This window comes from Myodes glareolus, chromosome 1 (genome assembly GCF_982192425.1).
Source record: "Myodes glareolus chromosome 1, mMyoGla1.1, whole genome shotgun sequence".
NCBI classification, from domain to species: Eukaryota; Metazoa; Chordata; class Mammalia; order Rodentia; family Cricetidae; genus Myodes; species Myodes glareolus.
In genome coordinates, this window is record NC_142026.1 from 81,364,155 (window position 1) to 81,383,324 (window position 19,170).

The 19,170-nt window shown below is 35.0% G+C and overlaps 1 protein-coding gene and 1 non-coding gene across 5 annotated transcripts in view; one reads left to right on the forward strand and one right to left on the reverse strand.

Annotated features, from left to right (window-relative positions):
- Grik2 (glutamate ionotropic receptor kainate type subunit 2) overlaps positions 1–19,170 on the forward strand; it is a 625,308-nt gene that overhangs the window by 384,889 nt on the left and 221,249 nt on the right. The window lies entirely within an intron of this gene.
- Positions 7,006–7,112, reverse strand: LOC125409886 (U6 spliceosomal RNA). The gene has a single exon (XR_007234914.3). It is a non-coding gene; the product is annotated as a U6 spliceosomal RNA (small nuclear RNA).

The window sequence follows — 19,170 nt, forward strand, 5'->3', positions numbered from 1 at the left end:
TTATGACTTGTGTTTAGAGCATTGCCAGTTCAAGTAGCTTAGCCTCTGTAAGTTTTTTATGTGCACATACACACATGTATGCATAAATACACTTGCTGTACTCTTTATAATTTTAAGTAACTATAAAATAATGTGTTTCCATGAAGGTTTAATCCTCCAACTTTGATGTTATTTGTCCTTTGTCCTTCTTCCTTCTGTACTGAACTTCTTTTCTACTCCCAAGTTGGAACTCCATTTTTCTGTTTTATAATACTTATATTTTGCTATACTAAATAAAACATCTGTTTATTGAATAATGATGTTACACTAACAATTTTGTACTGAAAGCTAAATTTGATGAGTAGAATATATTTAGTTTGAGATTATACACATTTGAAATTCCAATGATGAAACTGTATACATGAACATATATGAGCATACAGATATCACCTGTATTATGAAAATAAAAAAGTTGAATCTTTGATGCTTTAATTAGAGGTTTATTCTGAGGCTAAGGGTGGAAAAATGTCACATTAAGACTCATTAAATATTGGCAGTTATGGATTATTGTTATAGATTATATTATCATATTGTTGAAGTAAATTAGAGGTTGTCAATTATCCTCCAATAATTATGTCATCACTAGCATGGAAAAGTTAGACAGGATTCCAGTACTAGGCATTGTTTTCCTCTTGTGAAAATGGTCTATGGTGTAATTAGATATCTGTTGGTTTCTGCCAAAGTATTATGTGTCACAACTGTATTTTAGTGTTACACTGGTCAGATACATCTAAAACAATCCTGAAACTAAAGTTTGGGGAACACTATAGAAGAGGAGGCAGTATGATTGTTAAGAACCAGAGGATCAGTCAGTTTGGATGTCCGATTATGTTTCCTAGAACATTAGTAGCTACGCCATAATGTCTCAACAACATGTATTCTTCCTGCAGGGAAGAATATACAAATTGGTTTTCCAGAGTAAAATAGTTAACCCTGAAAACATATATACAAATAACATTATACAGATGAAACAGATAATATTTAAGAATATTTACATATATATATGTGTGTGTACACATTTTAAAATATGAATATTTTCATATGTGCATATGTTCAGTACAACAATTAGTCCAAAAAAGAGGCCAGATATTTTAAATAGAGTAGAGATGTGTAAAGGAGAGGGTTTGGAATAATGAAAGGAAAGAGAATAATATATTTTAATCTAGAAATTAAAGCATCTTAGTTAGAGTTCCAATTCTGTTGATGAACTCCATAACCAAAAGCAGAAAGGTTTTATTTCGTTTTATAATTCCAGGTAACAGTCTATTCCCTGAGGGGAGTTAGGGTAGATACTCAAATAGGCTACCTCAGCATGGCTTGCTCTGCTCACTTGCTGTCTCCCATTCAATCCGGCACCATCCATAGCAGAGAAGACTTTTTACATCAAACTTTAATCAAGAAAATTCTCTACACACTAGCCTTCATGCCAATCTTAAGGAAATGTTTTCTTAATTAAGATTTCACTTTCCAGACATGTCTAGTTTTGGGCAAAGTTGACAAAAGACACTTCGTAGTGCAGCTGAAGCCCAAAGTTCAAGAAGAACTCAACAAGAAGTGAGAATAGCGATGTTCCTAACACGTAAAAAGATTTCAGATGAATTTAAGATGGCGGTGGGGACCAGGATTGGCACAGTGGCTTGTGTCCCAACTGTATGTGAATGGAATATTTCCATATGGTCAATTATAAATCTACAACAGCAGGCATTTATAGCATGCTTCTTCAGTGCCAGGTATAGATCAAAGCATTTACCACACATTTTAGCTTTCAGATACCATGCAATTTACTTTCTTTTTTTCTGCTCTACTATTCATATACATTATATTTAAGAGTATTTTGGCTTCATGTGTATCTATGCACCATGTCCATGCATGATGACCATTAAGTGCAGAAAGGGGAAGTTTCATCTCAATTAATTGTAGTTCCAGATGGTTTTGAGTGACCATATGGTTGAAGGGAGCTGATTTCAGATCTTTTGAAAGATCAGTAAATGTTCTTAACCACTGAACCACCTCTTCAGCCCCAAGTTTTCATAATAATCTTTTAAAGTAGATACCATGGTTTACAGTTTTATTGATGAGGAAAATAATATATTGAATGCCTAGGAAAAATACATTTTATACATTTATCATGGCTACTTATCTGCAAGTTGGGGTAGTAGGATTTCTTCCAAATTATCTGGCTACCATAAACTATTGATAATACAAAATGAGATTTATAATTTTTTAGTGATCTACTATGGAAAAGGGGAAAAACTTATAACTAGGAACAAAATTTCACCTTGACTGAGAGCAATTTACCTAAAACAATACATGTCATTATGTATCTAATATACTGTAGAACAGTGTTGTCTTTATTGCACATCCTTAATACTTCCTTTTTCTCCTTTATAGAAGACAGTACTTGGGCACCATTTCTTCACCATTTTGGGCTTCCAGTTTCTGTACAAACCTAATAGAGCTCAGTTCTCTTTCAGCCTCTTTGGGTAATAATCTCATATTTCCCTAGGCAAATCAAACAGTACTGGGTATCATTACAATTTTCTCTTTTGAACTGAAATTCAAAAACTGGGATGTTTAACATTATTTTTGGACTCTCCCCTCAACAGCAGGTGTTAGACCTGTTGTAGGAGGTCTAGGCCCTGAAAAAACCACACAGAAACTGTGTTAATTAAATCACTGCTTGGCCCATTAGTTCTAGCTTCATATTGGCTAACTCTTACATCGTAATTTAACCCACTTCTATTAATCTGTGTATTGCTATGAGGCTGTGGCTTACTGGGTAAAGTTCCAGCATCTGTCTCCAGTGGGGCTACATGACTTCTCCTAACTCTGCCTTCTTTCTCCCAGCATTCAGTTTAGTTTCCCCTATCTACCTCTGTTCTGCCCTGTGCAGGCCTAAGACAGTTTATTAACCAATGGTAAAAACAGCACACAGAGGGAAATCCCACATCTTAGACCCAATATACCACATGGAATAAAATACACATTAACATTAGGAAAGAAACTCATTTTAAAAATTGATTATTTTTTAAGTGTCTATGTTTTTAACATTTGAAATAGGAGGAATGATATTACAAGCCTGGAGATTAATGGATCTAAATTTGTCACCTCAACCTCAGGTCTTCCCACTTTTCAACTTCCCACTGTGCTTCCCCACACTTCATTGGATGTCACAATTCAAGTGAAATTATTCTTGAAAGTCTTTGTTTCTGTTTTCAATTTGGGCTTCTGTTTTCATTTATGATACTTTATGTAAGCTTGTATGGGAAATATCTGCTTTCCCTATGTGTTTTTTTAATTCAATGCTTACCTCCTATCGAAATATGTTGAGTGCTTCCCACTGTTTTGCTTTGTGTAAAAACTGATTTTTGTCCATCAAAAGATTACATTCCCTTACATGCAACTGTACATTTACTTTCCTTTCTCACTACAAAACCTAGTATACAAATGACAGGCTTGCAGTTCTGTAGACTTCTTGGGAACGCATTTGCTCTCTGGAAAACTTTTCCTTATAGTTCAAGGAATTTAATGTGTGTGCCCCTAACTTAGCCTGTTTCCTTTAGCGCTCTGGAAGGTTGTATATTGCAGTGTCTAGTTTACTTTCTTAGGCTGATAAACTTTTTTTCTTCATGTATTAGACATAGAAAAAAAGCCCAAATGACAATAGAAGAGTTCAGGGTATAAAAGAGAGATGTGACCAAGATATCAACCTAAACAGGTTTGCAGCTTTTCCTGTACTATCAACAAAAGCATATTTCTAGAATTGCTTACTTTCCCCTCTGATCCTTCCCTTTCAATGATGAGACGAGGATTATCAAGTATGTAATCCTTCTCAGAGAGTGAATAACATTCAGTCTCAGAAATCCAGACACTGAATCTTTCCAAAGAAAAGAATTTTATCTTTACAATCTGCATACAATTTCTAAGTGGCTTTACACACATATTGAAAAGATAATAAAATCATAATAATTTAAGGAATATAGACTGTGTATATACAATATGTACACCTTAAATATTTAATATGTGAGATGACAGGAACTTATTCAAATTTAATTTCCTTACACCTGTTCACTCACTCAACCTACTTGTTCAAAGGCAGCATAACATTCCACACTATATTTTTGATGCATTTCAGGGATTGTGTTTGCATTACAGTTCCCACTTCCTTATCTTGCCTTTTTAACCCAGCATATTTAATTCTAATATTTTAATTTGTCATTTTCGCAGTTAGATAAATAAGAAAGTATTTAATGATATAATTAACATACCAGAAGATCAGGGATAAGATCAAGGAAGAGGTAGTGGAACTATTACAAGCCAGAGTACGAGATGCAAGTTGATGGATAGTGTACTCTAGACATGACCTAAAAACTCTACCCTTTAAGAATCAACAGTATTGTTGCCTAAATGCACCCCAAATAATGACAACACAAATTGACATGCCAATGTTGACAGGAGAAATTTCATAGTATTTCATTTTTAGATGAAGAACATGTGGTCAATGGTTGCCAAAAATGGGAGTGTCATTTTTCAGGTATATTTGCCCACATAGGTTGTTGATTCCCAAGTACTTAGATCTGTACATATAGCAAAGCTAAATAAACTTAGATTTGTTTTGTCATTTTGGTTGTTTGTTTGTTTTTGTGTGTTCTGCATGTGTGTGTGGGGGAGATAGAGATAAGGTGACTAATAAGTAAAGAAAAATTATGAATTGGAAGGAAGCAAGAAATAGTTGAGGTGTTAGGTGTAGGAGTGATGTAGATGCTTTGCTCACAAAGTGCTCAAAAATAAATAAAAAAATAGGAAACCAAAAGACAATATTAAAAATTTTAAGTAAAATTAGTAATGGGTTTTTAAAATTCTATTACTTTAATTTTTAAAGCCTTGTAAATGACCAATGCATAAAAACAAATGCCCATGTATATTCTTTGCATTTTTCTTTAATTTTCTATTATGATGAAACTTTCAAATATTTTAATTTTGGACTGTATTTGGTATACAATATTAGTTATCAAACCTTTGGCTTATATCCGAATAACTACATCTGCTCATTTCCTATTTTTATTTCTTTGAAATAGTTTTCTATCCAAAGTTGGTATCTTTCAGAGGGAGGTGTATTTCATGGAAGCAATTACTAATGGATCCTGTTTTCTGATGGATTTCACATTGTTTTGCTGAAGAATTGAGACCATTAACATCAGGGTCATTTGTGATTGATGTCCATTAATCTCTGTCACTTCTTTGTATCTGTTATATTTTCTTAGACCTCGTAGTATTATTTTTCCAGGAATTCTTTTGTTCCTCTGTGATATGGTATATTTCTTTGATATCCTTATTTGATCTACTTTTGAAGTCATAAATCCATTAGACTCTTTGTAACATGAAATGTTTTCAATTTTCTATTAATTCCAGTAGATATTTTGCTTGATTTAATTATGAGATAGCAGTTATGGTCTTTCAGAACTTAGAATACATTTTTTCAAGTACTTCTTGGCCTTATAATTTTTATATTTTTTATGTACTTGAAATCACACATGGCTTTTTCTTATTCTCTTGAAGTTTTAATGTTCTTTCTCTTATGATTTTGGTGTTTTAGCCATACTATGTCATTGGGAATTTCTTTTTGTGTACTGTCTATTTGTTGTTATGTAGGTCTTTTGTACCTGAGTGGACATCTCTTTTTCCATGTTCGGGTCATGGTTTTCTATGACTTTATTAAAAACATTCTTTCATTTTGACTTTGGTATGGGTATTTCTTTGTCTATATTCATCGCTCAAATAATTTAATTGAGACAGATTTTCTTCTTTCCTTCCTCACTTCTTTTGTTTTTGTTTCCTTTCTTTCTTGTTAAATTCACTAACCATTCTTGCAGTGGGGGCATTTTCTATGCTAAAGAGAGATTGTATCTGGGTAGAAAAGTCATTTTTCTCAGGACCTGGAACCCTATTCCTTATCTTCAGAGAGTCAGCTTCTGTGGGCAGCCCCAGTCACTTTCTTTTTTGGAGGGGAGTGGAGTGGGTGTTTCCAAACAGGTTTCTCTGTGTCGCCTTGGTGCCTGCCCTGGAACTAGTTCTTATAGACCAAGCCCTCCGAGTGCTGGAATTAAAGGCCTGTGCCACCACTGCTCAAACTCAGTCACTCTTTCTTTTCTTTTTCAGTTTTGTTTGCTTATCTATCTATCTATCTATTTATTTATTTATTTATTTATTTATTTTTGAGACAGGGTTTCTTTATAGCTTTGGAGCCTATCCTGGAACTAGCTCTTGTAGATTAGACTGGTCTCAAACTCACAGAGATCTACTTCCTTCTGCCTCCTGAGTGCTGGCATTAAAGGCATGCACTACCACTGCCCAGCCCCAGTCACTTTCATATTGTTAACATTCCCCAATTTTGACACCTCTTCCTTCGACTTCTAGTGTGGCTTTCTGCCCAGAAGTCCTACTCTGGTCAGCCTAGCCCTGTTCTTTCTTCAGTAACCTTTCAGGACTGTGAAACTCTTATCTTGGGCCAGCTCCAACCTCCTCCCTGCTTCCACAGCTCCTGACCAAGCTGGGACCTGTATCTCACCTTACCCTGGTTCTTAGGTATATTAATTCTGTGTTCCTTGCAAGCCAAATTATTTTTCTGAAATGGGATAAACACAAGCTGTAACAACTAAAAATGTGATTGTACCTACATAGTTTATTGATGTATTTTATTTTTATTTTTAATTAATTTATTTATTTATTAAAAATTTCCACCTCTTCCCCGCCTCCCTTTTCCCTCCCCTTCTCCACCTCCCCTTCCCTCTCTAGTCTTAAGAGCAGTAGGGTTCCCTGCTCCGTGGGAAGTCCAAGGTCTTCCCCCCTCCATACAGGTCTATAAAGGTGAGCATCCAAACAAACCAGGCTCCCACAAAGTCAGTCCTTGCAGTAGAATAAAAACCCAGTGCCATTGTCCTTGGCTGCTCAGTCAGCCTTCATTGCAAAAATATGGAATGCTTCACGAATTTGCGTGTCATCCTTGCGCAGGGGCCATGCTAATCTTCTCTGTATCGTTCCAATTTTAGTGTATGTGCTGCCGAAGTGAGCATTATTGATGTATTTTAATGTGTGCTTGAGAATCTACAATGTAAAAGAATACCTTTGAGTGTCATGCTAACTACAAGCAACCAACAAAAAAATGGGGTTTTCTAGATTGCCTCAGAATATGCATATTTAAAACAAATATACAAACTAATTTCCTATAGATAATGTACTGAAGTTGTTAATGCTAAATAAAGTTAACTCATACTGTTGCTCAAAATTAAGTAGCAGATCCTGAGAGCTGTTCATTTCTCCCTATATGTCCAATGTAAAAATTACTTTTTAATAGTATCTTGATATACTACATGCAAGATATACAAAATATTGTGAGATATAGGGTTTTCCTGAAAAGAGAAAAGTGTATGAGGCCATGTGTAAGCTATTCATTGGATTTGATTCTTACAGTTTTATGGTCTTTTGGTCTTTAGTTCTTTTTTAGTTTCCTCCTGGCCGCTGCAAGGGATTTCAACCTTCCTCCTGGCATTCTCACCTCCCATTGTGATAACCTGTTGTGCACCTTTGGTTTCTGATGAAAGTGCTAATTAGCTATGGCAGCATTCAGACTTTAAGAGTCACTGAGAATAAAAGGTAATTGAAAGCCCAGATTCAACAATGGCAGGCCAGGAATTTGGATCCTAACTCTATACAAGTAAAAGCACCTTAGTTAGGATTGTCAAAGGCTAAAGTAAACAAACAGTAGTCAAGAGTCAAGGGAGCAGTAGCTAACTCCAGCTTTATTTTTCTTATAGATAACTTATTGTGCTTATTGCTTCTTTTTGTGACTGTGTTTTGAAAATTTATTTTGTCCTTCAATCATTTGGTTTCTGAGTAGTTTTTATTCTGTAGCATTTGGGGATTGTGAAACATTGAGATCCAATGAAATTACTTCCCAGTTAAACTTATTGTCAGTTAATTCTCTCAGATCACTTTCTCTTTTTGAGATCAAAGTTGTTTTTTTTTTCTTTTTCTTTTTTTTTACTGTTTCCTTATGAATCATCCTTAATTTGTTTAGGGAAAAGTGATTGAAGATCAGTTTAGAATGGTAAAATGTAATTTTGACAAGAGGTGGCAATTATTATGAGAACTGAATTGCTATTACATTTACAAAACTATATTCCCTGAAAAGAATACAAGGTAATAAAACAAGCAATTGCATTTTGTTAATATTAGCAATATTGGACTCAATAAGTTTTGCAGTTTTTAACTTTGGTTACTAAGTGACATATGAATACATGCTTAAGAAGTGAATTTTATATTTAAAATGTAACTTGTTTTCTGCTGCAAATCTTTTGAAAGAAGTCAAAACATTTCTTGAACTATAAAACACTTAAATATTATGTTTCCTATTGATAAATTTAAAATACTTTTTCAAATCATCTATCAATTATAAGATCCCAATTTGTGGAAAGAAAAGAGGAATAGTAATCAAATATTGCCTAAGAAGGAAAATTATTTTTTGATTTCATGCTTCTTAATGAAATATTCTTAAGGAAAAGCAACACCAAAATGACAAGTATTTTAAAGTTCCTAATGATAATATTTTCTGAAGAAACAAGTTCAATGTATTGAGGTTGTTAATACTATATAATGCTAAACCATGATTGCGAATAGTACGTGAGATTCTTGCACTACATTCTGTTCAAAGGAGTTTGATCATGGCTTGATGCCTGGATGACAGATGGTCATTCTCCCATGCCAGCTGTCACATTGTCAAAGAGGCCTGGGTAGTGACTTTAGGAAAGCTACTTAGGATATCTCCAAGTTGGACCTGAAGGAAAGCAGGAACTGAAGAGATAAAGTCTAGCATCTCCCTTTCCAAAAAGACTGTTCATTTGTTATATGTGCCCCTCATACGCTTTATTTGTAATTCACCTTCAGGTTTGGTACATCTCTTTAGAAAGTCTGATGCTGGTTTAAAGGTAAAGGCACTTATCCGAACAAAATATCCCCTATGATGGTGATGATGTGAAGTGCCATCATTAATCTTTCTAAGTATTAATATCATCTTTTCTTTCCACTAATTGGACTCTGATCAAATATTGCAAATCAATTTTTAAAAATTGCAGTTTTATAAACTCATTTTGTTAGGAATCCACATATCACAGTTTGAGAAGAATGTTCTTATATGTTTTTTGACACTAATTATTCTTATTTTATAAGTTTATTTCACAAATATAGGACAATTGAATTTTGATTATATTGAGTAGTTGTTCCTGAGATAAATGTAGATTTTTTAAAATAAATTTTGTACCAGATATGATGGAATATGCCCTCAATTCCAGCACTTGGGAGGCAGAGGCAAGTGGATTTCAGATTTTGAGAGCACTATGTCTACAGAGGGAGTTTCAGAACAGTCAGGGCTTATTGCAGGATATTTGACCACACTGTGAAAACCAAGACGGTATAATTTGTTGGAAAAAAAAAAAACAGTTTCTAGTTGTATTATGTCTTACTCCTAGCATACAACTTTAATTCAAGAACTTTCTGCTTACAGATTCAATAAGATCAACCATAGGTCAAAAGGCAGAGCAAGCAACCCGTTGACAGGAAAAAAAAAAAAAAAAAAAAAAAAAAACCTAGAGAATAAGAGGGAGCTAGAAGGTAGAGATTGGACACTATAGGAGACAAAGGAAACTTTGAGTATCCGAAGGCAAATGAACAAACTCTCTCACTTTGTGTTGTTCCAAACAAATCTCTTAATTCTTCTGTTTTGGTTCTAATTCCCCTGTTCTACCTCCTAATTTTCCTACCTTCTTCTCCTCTAGCCTAAAAATTCTCTCTCCCCTGTGGAGCTTGAAGCAATGGAAAAAATTATAAGAGTTAACCTTGGTCAAAAGCACACTCCTAGGGTAAGCAATAAGGCACTTAGTCTTTTACCATGTCATCAAAAGGGTTTCAAAGTTTCAGGAGTAAGACTGTGACCAGAAACAGGTGGAAGCACATACCCAGAGACAAACTATGAGACAAGGGTCTGTTTTTAGCAGACTCAGCAAGTGAAGAATTGGCATGCTTTTCTTAGGGTGCTTTGTGTAGTAACATTGGTTGGACATCTGTGACTCTGCATACATAGCTGTAAAGTTTTAAACTTATGATCTATTTGCAAAAAGCCTTTAGTCTAGTTTGAATTTGCCCTGAGTGGAAGTGAGCTATTTGTGAGGATTTGTTCTGAGCAAAAGGAACAAAGAAGGGTTTTAAGTATCTTCAATCCTTAAAGGATAATAGATCTAGTTAAAAAGCATGTCATAGTATATTTTTTAAATATGAAAATTATAAAGCTAAATGAAAAGTCATTTTTGTGATCACACACATATACATGAATGCACAATTTCATGAGATAACACACAAGCAATGGGATTATACCCAAAGCTACTCTTAGGGAAGAAAAAAGTAATACATCAGAGAAATTACAGATACTAGTGACCAGCTTTCAGAGTCAGTGGTCCTGTAAGCAGTGCTAGACAGGATTATCTTGGGAATTTCATATATATATATGAAATATATATATATATATATATATATATATATATATTGAAATGAGATTATATGTGCATGGCAATTATTTTTTCTGCATGTGCACGGCTGTGGGACCATCCATGGAACATAGGGAATCTATCAATGCCCATACCTTCCCAAAATAATAATCATTCCTCCCCAGCATCAATCAGCTTCCAGTGTCTCCTAAGTAAGGGTGAAGCCTGGAGAGCACCTGGAATTCTGATTGGCTTCATCTTGCGCAGGGTTTGTGTAGGTTGAAGAGCTGCTGGAAACTCATGATTGTAGTAGCCACATCACGTCTGGAAGTACTTATAAATGTCCTCTGGCTCTTACCCTCTTCCAGCTTCATATTCTGAGATGTTTACTGAGACTTGACTTGCGGTAAATCTGATAAAGATATTCTGTTTATAGGTGAGCATTCATTTTCATGTTCTTAGTGCTTTGAACAATTATGCATCTCTCTGATGACTGCCTTCCCCATTAAAAAAAAAAAATTATCTGACCAAGGTTGAGATAAGCCAAGGTCTGTGAAAACAAATGTAGATATTTAGAAGGAATTTGACAACCTGACCATTGAGCAAATCAATGATAGGAGGGTCTATCCTAGGGCCTATGATCACCACAGCTAAGGGCTTTGAATTTGTTTGGTTATTTATTATGAAAAGATATTTTCAGATAATATGTTTTGATAACATTTTCCCTTCCCATCCCTAGAAACTACTCATTTCCTTCCCATCCCAAATATATTTTCTTTCAATGTTTCTTACTCTTTCAGAAATAAACCCCAAACATAGAAACAAAAATAAAAACAAACAAATAAAAGGACAAAATTATAAAATTAAACTAAAAGAGACAAATAGACCCCATACTCATAAAACCACAAAATTTGTTTTGTATGGAATAACTACTCATGGACACAGGGACTGTCCTAGAGTGTGGTTCATATAACCAATGAAACCCCATAGGAGAAAACTGGTTTTCCTCTTTGTCATCAGGTATCAGTTATAAGTAACTTTTTAAATAAAAAGAATGAAGTTGAAGGAATACAAGATAAAATTAACTTAAAATATATATTACTTAATTTTCCCATGTCATATTTATCCGTGTGGAATTTATATATGTAGTTCTTAAATTTAGAAGAATGATCTTACCTGGAGATAAGGGTCACATGCTGTGGTAGTTGGCATTGTGAGTCTTAGCATGATTACTAATGCCCAGCAGTTAAGTATATTCTCTGTCGATTCTTCTTAATGTGTGTGTTCAGTTTGATTAAGAATCAGCTTGATTAAGAAATACAAATTCTGTGCTGACAGGAAGATTAAAAGATTTTGAAATAGGCCAAGCATAGTGGTTTATGCCTTTAATCCAAGCACTCTGGGAGTTAAAGAATGACCAAGAGGATCTCTGTGAATTCAGAGTTCCAAGACAGATTCCAAAACTACACAGAGAAACCCTGTCTTGAAAAAAAAAAAGATTTTTAAATAGGAAATAATAAGTAGGCTATTCTTGATTTTCCATAATGTGTTCTCTAGATAAGTTCATTGTTATTGTGATTATGATGTGGCTGGAAAAGATGGGTTGTTGATATTACCTCATGACACTAAAAATTATAATCTGGTATATTGCAGTGTCAGAAAGAAAACAACTAAATTTGAAAGCAAGGTTTACTGGATTAGCCTTTCTTTCACACTGTTCCAACCTCCAAATGGTTACCTGAACCCCCATTAAGAAAGGCAATAGGACTGCTTGTAAAGTTCGGAAGTTCCTATGTGTTTGAGGAAGATTTCTTTGTATCTTTATAACCACAATGCATTTAAGATTATGTCAGGTATTTCCAACTCGATTTCTCTTCCTGATAGATATCTGATACCTAAGTCTCAAGTTCCTGTTCTTTAAATACAATCTGATTACCTGACATGGATTCCTAATTGATTCTTTTCACATGAGTCTTCTGTGGCAGTCTCAATGACTTACTCTTTCTTCAATTTATGCTTCCACAATGAGGGAAGAGAGAAGTGCAGACTGCTTCACCCAACAGGGAGCTCCTATTTAGGTCAATGGAATCACTAAGTCGAGTACTTTTTGCTCATAAATCCAGAATTGTGATGTTTGCATGTCTTTATTTATCAGTTATTTTATTAGTTGTAATTCTATTGAAGTTTATGTACAATGCCATCAGTTAATATATTCTTAACAACTTAAATCTCATAAATAATTTGTTTTGATACTTCTTTGTTGATTGACCCTATATGTTGTTGCTATAAAAAACAAAACAAAGCTCATGATTTCTAATTTTACTCTCGTTTTAGGATGAGCCTGCATTGACCATTTTTGCTTTTTATTTGTTTGTGTTTTATTGTTTTTGTTTTTTCCTGTTTTTTCAAAGAATAAATAAAATATAGTGACATTATAAAAATGGTGTTTGGTAGGCATTTTCATTATATGAAAAATAATTTCTTCTTTACTTACCTTTAATTAAAAGCTAAGAAAATAAAATGTATAATTTCATATATGTCTTAGTTTTGTTTTCTTAATTTGTACCTGATGTTTTGAACTTTTAAGATGTCTTCTTTTAGACAGTAAAATCCTGTCTCATTTTTATTGATTTTATTGATTTTTATTGAGCTCTACATTATTTTCTGCTCCCCTCCATGCATCTCGCCACCCCTTCAGCCCTCTCCCAAGGTCCTTATGTTCCCAATTTACTCAGGAGATATTGTCTTTTTCTACTACCCATGTAAATTAGATCATGTATGTCTCTCTTAGGGTCCTCATTGTTGTCTAGGTTCTCTGGGATTGTGATTTGTAAATTAGTTTTCTTTGCTTTATGTTTAAGACCCACTTATGAGTGAGGACACGTGATAAATGTGTTTCTGGGTCTGGGTTAACTCACTCAAAATGATGTCTGTCTGATCTTGAACAGAAACAAAACAGAAGTTTCACAGCAAGACGTTTATTTTCTGTGTCCCATAGCCATAGCTTCTGTGTTTATTGTTTACTTCAGAATTTTTGGGTTTTCTTCACAGATTGGTAGTTAAGTCATTGGGGAATATATAAGAGGATTTTTGTGGATAAATAAAGGTCATACATACAAAGTTAAATAAAGTTCACTAGTGTCCTTGTCATAGCTCTATTGCTGTGAAGAGACACCATGACCAAGACACCTAAATGTAGTTGCATTTCATTTGTATTTTAATAAATAAAGTTTACTTGGAGGTCAGAAAAGCAAAACAGCCAGCCACTGGATGTTACCTCTACCTCACTGTAGTCCAATGCCTGCTGTACATGCCACATGCTAAGGTACAGTTCGCGAATCAGGCAAGGGTTGAAGATTGAAATACACACACACTCTCTCTCACACACACACAGGCACACAAGCAGACAAATACACAGATAGACAGATAGTGCCAAGAATGTCCTCTTTATTGTGTTCAGGGCACCTTATATAGCATCTCCTTGACTAATGGCCATGCCCTTACTCTCAGCTGCAAACCCACCAGAAACCACTCCCGTGCCATAAGGAACTCCTGAGGATCTTGTGTTCAGAGCAGCTGCAAAACAAGTTGTTTACTCCAGAGCAGCTGCAAGAAGAGGAAAACAAGTCGTTTACTCCTGGAGGCAGAGGGTCACAGAAAATTCAGGATCTGGGGGTCCAAAGTCCCTATTACCACAATCTGAAATGTCAATCAAGTCTCCAAGAATTTCAGAATGAGACTGAAACCGAGAGCTGTCGCCTCCCAATTTATAATCCTCTCTAGGGCTGGGATTATGGCCTGCATCACTGAGATTAAAGGCATGTACTGCCAGGTTTCTATGGCAACGAATGAGGCTGCTGGGTGTTAGTTACCATGCATAGTCTGTAAGTCTCACCAGTGGGGCTGTTTTATTCTGACCTTCAGGCAAGCTTTATTTATTAAAATACAAGTGAAATGTAACTACACTTCTTATAAGAGAAGGCTTTTAATTTGGGGCTTATTTTACAGTTTCAGAGGTTTAGCCCATTATCATCAAAACAGGAACCTGACTGTTCCCAGTTCTCCCAACAAGGTTTCATGCCTACTCCAATAAGGCCTGGCCACTTAATCATTTGAATCCTGCATTCAAAGACATGAACCTATAGGGACCATTTTTGTTAAACATAACACCAAGATTCCTTTGTCAAGGAGTCTTGAATAAGATGGTGCTTATTACATACACGTCAAAGAATTTCCAAGTATTTTAAAATGTATTAGCTTGAAATCATAGTTTGTAGCATGTTTTACCAGAAGAAAAGGCAGTGAAGAACAACATATTAGCCTAAGAAGACTAGAAATCTTTACTAATAAATATAACTGAATTTATTTAAATATGCATATTTATGAATAAACATTAAACTTTTCTATAACTACATCATTCTGAATTGAATATCAATCTCAACTAGGCCTTTTAGTTAGTTCTTCAACTTTAAAGGACAACAGGAAATGAGTATTTATTTACAAAATTCTAAAAAATGAAATAAATGTGACACTAGTTTGAATGATCATCAAGGACAGTGGCTGAAAGTTCCTTCATGTAGCAGATAGAAAAGGCTTCTCTGTGGCTGTATGTCTGGGGATCATCGTGCTGCTGCATTTCCCTGTAAGCTCAGGAATGCAGCAGGCTTTGCATGACTCACTTAAGTTCCTAGGGAGATGAAGGTAATTAGCATTTGGTTTTTATCTTATATTTTTCTTATAATTGTATGTCACCTTTGGCATGTAAAGTCAGAAGAAAGGCAATGTTACAGCTTCCTTTCTAAAAGCAGAAATTCTTCAAAGTCACATTACTGCACTGGGCAAAAAATTCAAAATATTAATTATGTGTTGAAAAGCAAGCTAATAGTCCAATCCCACTTTATCATCTTTTGGAGACAAAGCAGACAATAGCACATTTGAGACCAGCTTGTGTCTAAAAGTAAAACCATAATCAAGCCCTAGGAACTTGATGATCAAATCCTCTTCCAAATATTTGATAATGTCCTTCTTATACCCTTCATTTACTCCATCTTTAAATCCACATTTAAAGTTTAAATTATAAATGGTGATAGCAATAACTTTAAAAAGATTATCAAAGAAAGAAGTTTATAAACTCTCCTAGATTCTTGCTCCGTATTTCCTCACTTGTCAGTTGCAGGTATGCAACACAAAATTTTTATATTTGACTATATTAGACTCACTACTTTTTCTAAACTCTTTCTAAAATAAAGATGAAAAAGAATCCTAAATTAAAAAAAATATTAAGAATCTTGCAAGGTGGGAAACAGAGCATGAGACCAAACTGCAGTGCCTTAGGGGTAGTGGCTGTATTCTTATAGGCCCCATTACGCTAGTAAGCACCAACTCCCCAGTAACTCTGCTAGAAGATTATGTTTTATGTAATGGTGAAAAACCCACTATTAAAACTTTGTTTCCTTAAATCAGAGTCTCTGGGGCACATCAAAGGCCTACAGTTATAATTTTGCCTATGAAAATTAGGATAAAATCTTTTATATATGGTATAGACTAGAATAAAATTTATAGGCCATTTCCTTTTGACATTGGTATACTGTCACCTCCATGTAGCTGGAGGCTTTTCTACATTCTACCTCGTCTCACATTCACTTATAAAATAATCACTCAAAGGCTTAATTTTAAGTATAATTGTTTGACTGACAGCTCAGGCATATTGCTGGCTAGCTCTTACATATGAATTAACTGATTTATATTAGTCTGCATATCATCATGTGCACTGTGGTTTACTGGTATTGCTCTGACAGCTTACTCCTCTGGTGGCTTTTGGCATTTTTCAGACTCTGCTCTTCTTTTTGTATTCAATTTGGATTTCCTGCCTAGCTAAAATCTTCCCTGTCATAGACCAAAGCAGATTAATTCATCAAACAATAAAAGCAATACATATCCACAGCATGCAGAAAGACATCTCACACATTTTCCCTTTTCTGTCTAATTGAAGAGGAAGATTTTAACTTTAGCATTGTAAAATTACATATAACAAAACAGGTATCAAGCAAGAATTATAGTTATACTATTTAGTCTACTTGTATTTGGTAAAATTAAAGAAATACTCTATGATCCATCCTATTTTTGTTAGTCTAAAGTTTCATATCTAATTTGCCTTTTATCATAACTAAGGAAAACTATAATTATAACTATCTACTCTTCAATTCAGTCAAAGACACAAGAAGGATTTAATATTACCCGAGTAAACAGGATGTGCATTGCAAGCAACTTCCAAAACTCTACAAATGACAACGATATCTGCTGCATGGACAGTCACCCAAAGTTCTTTTGTAACTTTGGGACATTCATCTGAGACCATTAAGGGTGTCTTGGTCAATTAAATTATATTTACTGGAAGGAATCTACAGCTTCTCATTTCCTATGGAAACAAAAGCAGAAAAGCTTTTACAAAGCAATGCATCTTTTAAGTTTCATTTTACAAGTTTTTTTTTGTCGTTTGTTTTAAAATTAAGGCATTTTAAAAATATTTATGTTGGTATATTTATATATTTATCCGTATATCTTTCCGTATCATGTTCTTAGCAGCTATCCTTTGTTTTTCAGAAGCCAAAAAATTAAAGCTTCAACATTATTGTACAGGTCCAGACTCCTTGTGTACTTTACATCTTTATCTGGCTTTTTTCTTTTATATTACTTTAATGTCTCTTTAGAGACTTTGTTTTATTTTGTTAAAACTTTTATTTCTTTCTATAGCTGCCTATACCCATTTTCTTTCTTTTTTCTTTCTTTTTCATTATTTCTTAAAAAATATGAATCCAAATTCCCACTCCCTCCCTTCCTCTCTGTCCCCTCCCCCTCCCTCCACAGACCCTCCCCCCACTCTTCCAACCCTAAGGGAGTGCCATGCACCCCACCCTGTGGAAAGCCCAAGGCCCTCCCTACTACATCTATTTTGAGCAAGGTTTACATCCAAAGAGAATAGGATCCCATGAAGCCAGTATATGTAATAGAGACACATCCCAGTGTCACTATCAGTGGCCTCTCAGACTGCGTCAGCTGTCAACCCCCTTCATAGGTGCTTGGTTGTTCCCATGTTTGTTCGCCCCCAGTTTGGCTGCAGTTGGTGAGCTTCCATTAGTTCAAGCAAACTGTCTTAGTGGATGACTCCCTCATGGTCTTGAATTCCTTGCTCATACTCTCACTCCTTCAACTCTTCAACTGAATTTTGGGAGCTCAGTTCAGGGCTCCGATGTGGGTCATTGTCTCTGTTCCCATCTGTTGTTGGACAAAGGGTCTATGGTGATTTTTAAGATAATCACCCTCTCTTCTCCTCTATTACTTGGGTCTTAGCTGCTGTCATCCCTGTGGGTTCTTGGGTATTTTTCTAGAGCAAGGTTTCTTGCTAACCTCATAATGTCTTCCTCAATCAAGATATCTCTTTCCTTGCTCTCATATCTGTCCTTCCTCCATCTCAACTATCCAATTCCCTCAAGTTCTCCTCAAACTATTTCCCCTTTTCCTTGTATCCCCTGGCACCCTGCTCCCAAATTTTTGTTTGATTCTAATTTCTAGGTGGGTCTATATATGTTTTTCTCTGGGTTCACCTTACTACTTAGTATACTTAGTTTTTTTTTACTTCCCACTTTCTCCTCTATCAAGGTCAATGTGGTTGGATTTATATTCAGGTCTTTAATCCATTTGGATTTGAGTTTTGTGCATGGCGACAGATATGGACCATTTTCATTCTTCTACAGGTTGACATCCAGTTATGCCAGCATCATTTGTTGAAGATGCTCTCTTTTTTCCATTGTATCTTTTTTGCTTCTTTGTCAAAGATCAGGTGTTCATAGGTATATGAATTAATATCCTGGTCTTCATTCAATTCCATTGGTCAATGTCTCTGTTTTTATGCCAATACCAAGCAGTTTTCATTACTGTAGCTCTGTAATAGAGCTTAATATCAGGGATGGTAATGCCTCTGGCAGTTCCTTTGTTGTACAGGATTGTTTTGGCTCTCCTGGGTTTCTTGTTTTTCCATATGAAGTTGAGTATTGTTCTTTCAAGATCTGTGAAGAATTTTGTTGGAATTTTGATGGGGAATGCTTGAATCTGTAGATTGCCTTTGGTAAGATTGCCATTTTTAATATGTTGATCCTTCCTATCCAAGAGCATGGGAGATCTTTCCATTTTCTGGTATCTTCTTCAGTTTCTTTAAAGACAGAAAGTTCTTGTACCTTCATAGCTATATCATTCTTTAGGTTGGGAAAGTTTTCTTCTATAATTTTGTTGAATATATTTTCTGTGTTTTTTGAGCTGGAATTCTTCTCCTTCTTCTACCTCTATTATTCTCAGGTTTGGTCTTTTCATGGTGTCCCAGATTTCCTGAATGTTTTGGGTTAAGAATTTGTTTGATTTGGTGTTTTCTTTGACCAATGGGTCTATTTCCTGAATAGAATCTTCAGTGCCTGAGATTCTTTCTTCTATCTCTTGTATTCTGTTGGTTATACTTGTCTCTATAGTTCCCATTCTTTTACCCAGATTTCCCATATCCAGGCCATGACATACCAGTAATGCTATGGCATCTTACTCCTCTGGT